Source organism: Pteropus alecto, unplaced genomic scaffold (genome assembly GCF_000325575.1).
Source record: "Pteropus alecto unplaced genomic scaffold, ASM32557v1 scaffold78, whole genome shotgun sequence".
Taxonomy (NCBI): domain Eukaryota; kingdom Metazoa; phylum Chordata; class Mammalia; order Chiroptera; family Pteropodidae; genus Pteropus; species Pteropus alecto.
Window position 1 is genome coordinate 17,775,461 of NW_006443124.1, and position 7,293 is coordinate 17,782,753.

The 7,293-nt window shown below is 31.2% G+C and overlaps 1 pseudogene; it reads right to left on the minus strand.

The window, feature by feature from the left end:
- Window positions 1-3,334: 3,334 nt before the first annotated feature.
- On the minus strand, window positions 3,335-3,453 carry LOC112472034 (annotated as a pseudogene).
- Window positions 3,454-7,293: the final 3,840 nt, after the last annotated feature.

Consider the following 7,293-nt stretch of genomic DNA (forward strand, 5'->3'; position numbering starts at 1 on the left):
TTATGAATAACACTTGAAATCAGGGAGAGTGATCCTCCTACTTTACATACATTTTTTCAGAATTGTTTTAGTTATCCCTATTTCTTTGCCTTTCATGTATATTTTAGAATGATCTTATCTGTGATTACAAAAGTATCTTGCTGGCATTTTGATAGGAATTGTATCAATTTGGGGAGAATTAATATCTTTTTTTATGTTAGTGTATTTGATACATGTAAATGGAAATATCTTTTTATTTAGTTCTTCATTCATTACTTTCATCAGCATTTCACAATCTTTACCATACCAGTTCTATTCATACTTTGCTAAATTTACACCTAAGTAATTTATTTTTATTTTTTATTTTTATTTTTATATTTTTATTTTTTTAGTAATTTATTTTTAAAGAGTGATTGTAAATGATGACATGTTTACTATTTGATTTTTGTATATTCAGTGTTATCATATAAAAATGTGATTAAACTTTGTATGTTCAATCTGGTTACCTGTGACCTTACTGAATTCACTTATTATTTCTAGACTTTTATGCTTGTGGATATTTTTAAGTTTTCTACACAGGCAATCATGCCATCTGCAAAGGGGGACAATGTTATTTTTTTCTTTCTTAACTATATGCTTGTATTTCTTTTTTCGTTTTATATTGTAATAAATAGAACTTACAGTATTATGTTGAATAAAAGCAGTTAGAGTGGACATACTTGTCTTTATCCCAAGTTCAAGGTGGAAAGTATGCAATCTTTTACTGTTAAGTTATATACTTTTCATAGATTTTCTTTGTAAAGGTGAGAGAGTTTTCATTTATTCTTAATTTTCTATGTGTTTTATTATTTTTTGAAGACCAGCAGTTGGTAAGTTTATTAAGAATATTAATCAGCCTAAGGAAAATTTTTCTGAAAAATAAATGTTACAAGATGTCTCCTTCTGATAACTTCATCAAGGCAATTGCTATAAAGAATAAAAACACTTTATCTGATGATGTTTAAAATCAGCTCTGGGATCTGTGCATCTCTCAGTTAAGTTAAAATCAATCCAAAACACGTTTCCCTTAGCTGCCCCAATTCATTAGACACAAGTGTGGGAGCAATAAAAGAGGTATTGTTAAAACATAAACTGTGAGGGATTTTCTGGGTCCCAAATGTCACTTCTCTGCTAGTTGTCTGTGTTCCACTACTCTACTTCACAGCAGAAGGCAGAACATTTCTTTTTTTAATTACTAAATTTACTGGGGTGACTTGGTTGATATGTGTTTTATTTTTTATGAATATATGCTGATTTTGTCAAGTGCTTTTATCTGCAATTTATGTGATCATGTTAACTTTTTTTATCCTGTTAATATGGTAAGTTAGGCTTGATTTTCAAATATTACATGAGCCTTGTAACTCTGGAATAAAGCTCACTTAGTCACAATATGTAATTATTTTTATGCAGTACTGAATTATATTTGCTAATACATTTTTTTATAAGTTAGGATGCTCTATTTTTATTTTTTGTTTTTTATTAAACTTATTGGGGGTGACATTGGGTAATAAAATTATATAGGTTTCAAGTGTACGGTTCTATAATACATCATCTGTATATTGAATTGTGTGTTCATCACTCAAAGACAAATCTCCTGTCACCATATATTTTACTCTCTTTACCCTTATCTACCTCTCTCTTCCCCTTTACCCTCTGGTAAACACTGAACTGTTGTTCATGTCTATGAGTAGTTCATCTTTTCTTACGGCTGAGTAATTTTCATTGTATATATGTACCACATCTTCTTTATCCAATTATGTATCAAAAAGCACTTCAGTTGTTTCTGTGTCTTGGCTACCATAAATAATGCTGCAATGAACTTTAGAGTGCATATATATTTACAAATAAATGTTTTCAAAAAAAAATTTTGGATATAGATACCCAGAAGAGGGATTACTGGGTCATATGTTAATTTTACTCTTAAGTTTTTGAGAAACTTCTATACTGTTTTCCATAGCGGCAGTAGCAATTTACATTCCCGCTAGCAGTGTATGAAGGTTCGTTTCCCACCACAACCTCTCTAACACTTGTTTTATTTGTCTTGTTGATGATGGCCATTCTAACAGGTATGAGGTGTATCTCATTTAAAAAAAAAATCAATGTACAAAAATTGCAAATTGGTTTTGATTTACATTTCTTAATAGGTAATGAAGTTGAGCATCTTTTCGTAGGTCTGTTGGCCATTTGTTTGTCTTCTTGGGAGAAGTGTCTGTTCAGGTCCTCTGCTCATTTTTTAATTGGATTGTTTTATTTTATTGTTGAGTTGTATGGGTTCTTTGTACCTTTTGGACATTAGGCCTTTATTGTAGGCATTGATTGCAAATATCTTCTCTAATTCAATTGGTTGCCTCTTTATTTTGTTGATTTTTTTTTTTTTTGCTGTGCGGAAGATTTTTAGTTTGATATAGTCCCATTCATTAATTTTTGCTTCTGCTTCCCTTGCCTTTGAAGCTAAATTCATAAAATTCTCTCTAAACAGAAGATGCAGGAATTTAGTACCTATGTTTTTTAAATGCTGCTTATTATTTCAGATCTTATATTTAGGACTTGATTCATTTTAAGTCAATTTTGGTGTATGATGACAGCAATCTGATTTCATTTATTTTGCCAGTTTTCCCAGCACCATTTATTGAAGAAGCTTTCTTTCTCCATTGTATATTTTGCAAAAAGATATTTGCTTATATATGTGGCTTTCTGAGCTCTTAATTCTGTTACATCAACCTATTTGTCTGTTTTTCTGCCAATGCCATGTTTTGATTATTGTCACTTTGCAGTATAATTTGAAGTCAAGCAGTGTTATACCTTCAGCCTTGTTCTTTATTCTCAAGATTGCTTTTGTTCTTCCAGGCCTTTTGTGATTCCTTACAAATCTGATGGGGTTTTGTTGTATTTTTTAGAAATGCCATTGGGATTTTTAAGGGGATTGCTTTAAATCTGTATATTGCTTTGGGTGATGTGGCCACTTTAACTATGTTGATTCTTCCAATCCATTAACACAGAATATCTTTCTATTTCTTTGTGCCTTCTTCAATTTCTTTCAATAATGCCTTATAGTTTTCAGTGTATAGGTCCTTCGTATTGTTCATTAAGTTTTTTCCTGAGGTATTTTATTCTTTCTGTGTTTTGGGATTGCAAAGAAAATTGTTTTTTAAATTTTCTTTTATGAAATTTTATTGTTAGAGTATGGGAATGCAATAAATTTTTGTGCATTGATTTTTTAAAAAAATTTTTATTTTTTAGGCGAGGCAACCCTTCGTTGGCCTCACAGATTGCAAGGACCTTGTCAGCTTATAATCCTTTATTTTTTATTTTTTTAAACCTATAGCACCTGGTCTTTCTAGGTGGTCTCCCATCCAAGTACTAACCAGGCACGATCCTGCTTAGCTTCCGAGATCAAACAGGATTGGGCTTGTTCAGGGTGGCATGGTCATAGACTGTACATTGATTTTTTATCCTGCAACTTTACTATATTTGTTTATTATATTTAATAGTTTTTTTTGGTCTGTGAAATCTTACGTTTTCCTATCTAGAAAATCATGTTATTTGCAAAAAGTGACAATTTGTCTCCTTCATTCTCAATTTGGATGCTTTTTATTTCTTTCTTTTGCCTGATTGCTCTAGCCAGGATTTTTTAACACTATATTGAATAAGAGTGGTGAGAGCAGGCAACCTTGTATCTTTCGTATCTTAGAGGAAAAGCTTTCAGTTTTTCACCACTAAGTATGGCATTAGCTGAGAGTTTGTTGTATATGACTTTTATTATGTTGAAGTACTTTTCTTTATACACATTTTATTATGTGCTTTATTCATAAATAAATAGTATATCTTATCAAATGCTTTTTCTGCATTTATCAATATGATCAAATGTGGTATATCACATTAGTCGATTTGCATATATTGAGCCATTCTTGCAACCCTGAAACAAGCTCCACTTCATCGTGATATATGATCTTTTTAATGTATTGTTGTATTCGATTTGCTAGTATTTCATTTAAGATTTTTGCATCCATATTCATCATAGATATTGGCCTGAACATTTCTTTTATTGCGTTATCCTTACTAGATTTTGGTATCAGGGTAATGTTGGCTTTGTAAAATGAGTTAGGAAGTATTGTCCCTTCAATTTTTTGGAAGTTTGAGAAGGACAGGTATTAAATTATCTTTGAATATTTGGTAGAATTTACTAGTGAAGCCATCTGGTCCTGGACTTTTACTTTTTGGGAGGTTTTTGATGATTGTTTTAATTAGTATTGGTTTTTTTATTGATATTTTCTAGTTCTTCAAGATTCAGTCTAGGAAGGTTGTATATTTCTAAGAACTAGCCCATTCCTTCTAGATTATTGAAATTGGTGACATACAATCTTTTATAGTATTTTTGCATGATTCTTTGTATTTCTGTGGTATCTGTCGTGACTTCTTTTTTATTCTGATTTTGTTTATTTGTGTCTTACTCTTTCTTAGTCTAGCCAGGAGATCATCAATTTTACTGATATTTTTCAAAGAACCAGCTCTTTGTTGCATTAATTTTTTAAACTTTTTTTGTTGTTGTTCTTAGTTTCATTTAATTCTGCTCTAATTTTATTATTTCCTTACTTCTGCTGATTTTGGGCTTGATTTTTTCTTTTTTTCTTTAAGAAGTAATATTAGGTTGTTTATTTGGGATTTTTCTTGTTTTTTGAGATAGGCCTGAAATATTATGAACTATCCTCTTATTACCGCTTTGCCTTATCTCAAAAGTTTTGATGTTATATTTTCATTCTCATTTATTTTTATGTATCTTTTGATTTCTCATTTTATTTCTTTTTTTGACCTTGTTCTTTAGCTGCATGTTGTTTAATTTCCATGTATTTGTGGCTTTTACTGCTTTCTTTTTGCAGTTGATCTCCAGTTGTAAAGCATTGTAGTCAGAAAATATGCTTGATATGATTTCAATCTTCTTAAATTTGTTGAGGCTAGTTTTGTGTCACAGCATGTGGTCTCTTTTTGAGGATGTTCCATGTGCACTAGAGAAGAATGTATAATCTTGTGTTTTGGGATGAAAAACTCTATAAATGTTGATTATATCCAGTTGGTTTAATGTGTCATTTAAGGTTGATATTTCCTTAGTGATTTTATGTTAGAATGGTCTATCCATAGCTGACAGAGGGGTATTTAGGTCCCCTCCTACAATTGTATTTTTGTCAGTTTCTATCTTTAGTTCTGTTACTAGTGGCTTTATATATTTTGGTGCTCCCTGATTAGGCACATATATATTGATAAGTGTTACGTCTTCTAAATGAATTGTCCCCTTTATCTTTATCAAGTGTCTCTCTTTGTCTCTTACTGCCTTCTTTTTAATCTTGAAGTCTATTTCATCAGATATAAGTATGATTACACCCACTTTTCTCTGAATGCCATTTGCTTTAAGTATTGTTTTCTGTCCTTTCATTTTGAGTCTATATTAGTCCTTATAACTGAGATGTGTCTCTAAAAGGCAGCATATGGTTATGTTTGTTTTTTTGATCCAATCTGCTACTCTGTGACTTTTTATTGGTGAGTTCAGTCCATTTATACTTCAGGTGATTATTAATATATGAGGTTTTCCTATAGCCATTTTGTCTTTTGTCTTCTGGTATCTCAGTGTCACTATTGTTTCTTTGCCTTTGTGTTTTTGTGTTTTATTTTAGTTTTGTGGTATTCTATGATTTAGTTTTGTGGTATTCTATGTCTTTTTTTATCTCATATGTCTCAGTTTTATATTTATGTAAAAGAAATTTCATATATACAGTAGTCCTTTTTTTTCTTTGTGCATTTAATCTCCATTCTACTTTGCAAGTTCAGACTTTATCTTCTCCCCTTTTTTGTTTTCGTTGTCACAAATCATCCCTATTTATTCTGTGAGCTCATATCTGCATTGCAGTAGCTATTATTTTCTTTTTAAAATGCGTTTACCTCCTTTAACAATTATGTAACTTTTAAGTTTACAATACTTATTCTAAATAAAGGTTGCAATTTCTTGTCTGTCTATCTATTAGTCACCTTACTCATAGTTTTGTATCTTTCTGTCTTTTTGTTTCATAGAATAACCCCCTTTAGTATTTCCTGTAATGCAGCTTCTGTATGTCTGAAGGTATTTATTTCTCCTTCACATCTGAAAGAGAACTTTGCTGGATATGTTATTCTTGGCTGGTATTTTCTCTCTTTCAGTAGTTTGAATATTTAATTCCACTTTTAGCTTGTAGAGTTTCTGCAATAAATCTAATGATAATCTAATGGGGTTTCCTTTGTAGGTTACTTTCTTTTTTTCGCTGGCTTCCTTGAGAATTCTTTCTTTGTCATTAATTTTTGACAGTTTTAATATAATATGCCATGGAGAAGACCTTTTTGGATTGAGATAAGGTGTTCTGTTTGCTTCTTGGGTTCAAGGATTCAGTTTTTTTCCATAGGTTCGGGGAGTTCTTGTTGAATATTTGTTTGAATAGGCTCTTGTTTCTTTCTCCCTCTTTTATCCTTCTAGTATACCCATTATTCTTATATTGCTCTTTCTGCTGGAGTCAGATAATTTTTGTAAATTAAAAAAAAAAATTTTTTTACTCTCAAGTCTCATCTTCTTCCATCTTTGTCATTTCCAAATTTCTGCCTTCCATATCACTAATTCTTTCCTCCGTCTGGTCAGCTGTATATTCTAAGCTTGCTTTTTATTCTTCATTTCGTTTATTGAGTTTTCAGCTCCAGAAGTTCTATTTGTTCTTTTTTTAAAGTTTCAATCTTTTTGGTAAGGTATACCTCTTGTTCATTGATTTTATTTCTTTTTTGTAAATTTATTTTTAAAAATTACTTAATTTATTTTATGGTGACATTGGTTAATGAAATACAGTAAGTTTCAGGTGTACAATTTAACGGTAAGGCATATATTTATTTATACTGTGTGTTTACCTCCCATAGTTAGATTTCTTTGTGTCGCCACATATTTGACCCCCTTTACCCATCTACATCTCGCCTTCCCTCCTCCCCGCTACCCTCTGGTAACCACTAGTCTATTGTCCATGTCTATGAGTCTCTGTTTGTCCTGTTCATTTGTTGCTTTTAGGTTTATATCCCACATATAAGTGATATCATGTGATTTTCAAATTTTTCTATCTGGCTTATTTCACTAAGGTCCATGCATGGTGTTGCAAATGGCAGTATTTTATCTCTTCTTATGGCTGAGTAATATTCCATTGGATATATGTACAACAGTTTCTTTAGCCGATCACTATCATAGGACACTTCAGTTAATTCCATGTCCTGGCCCCT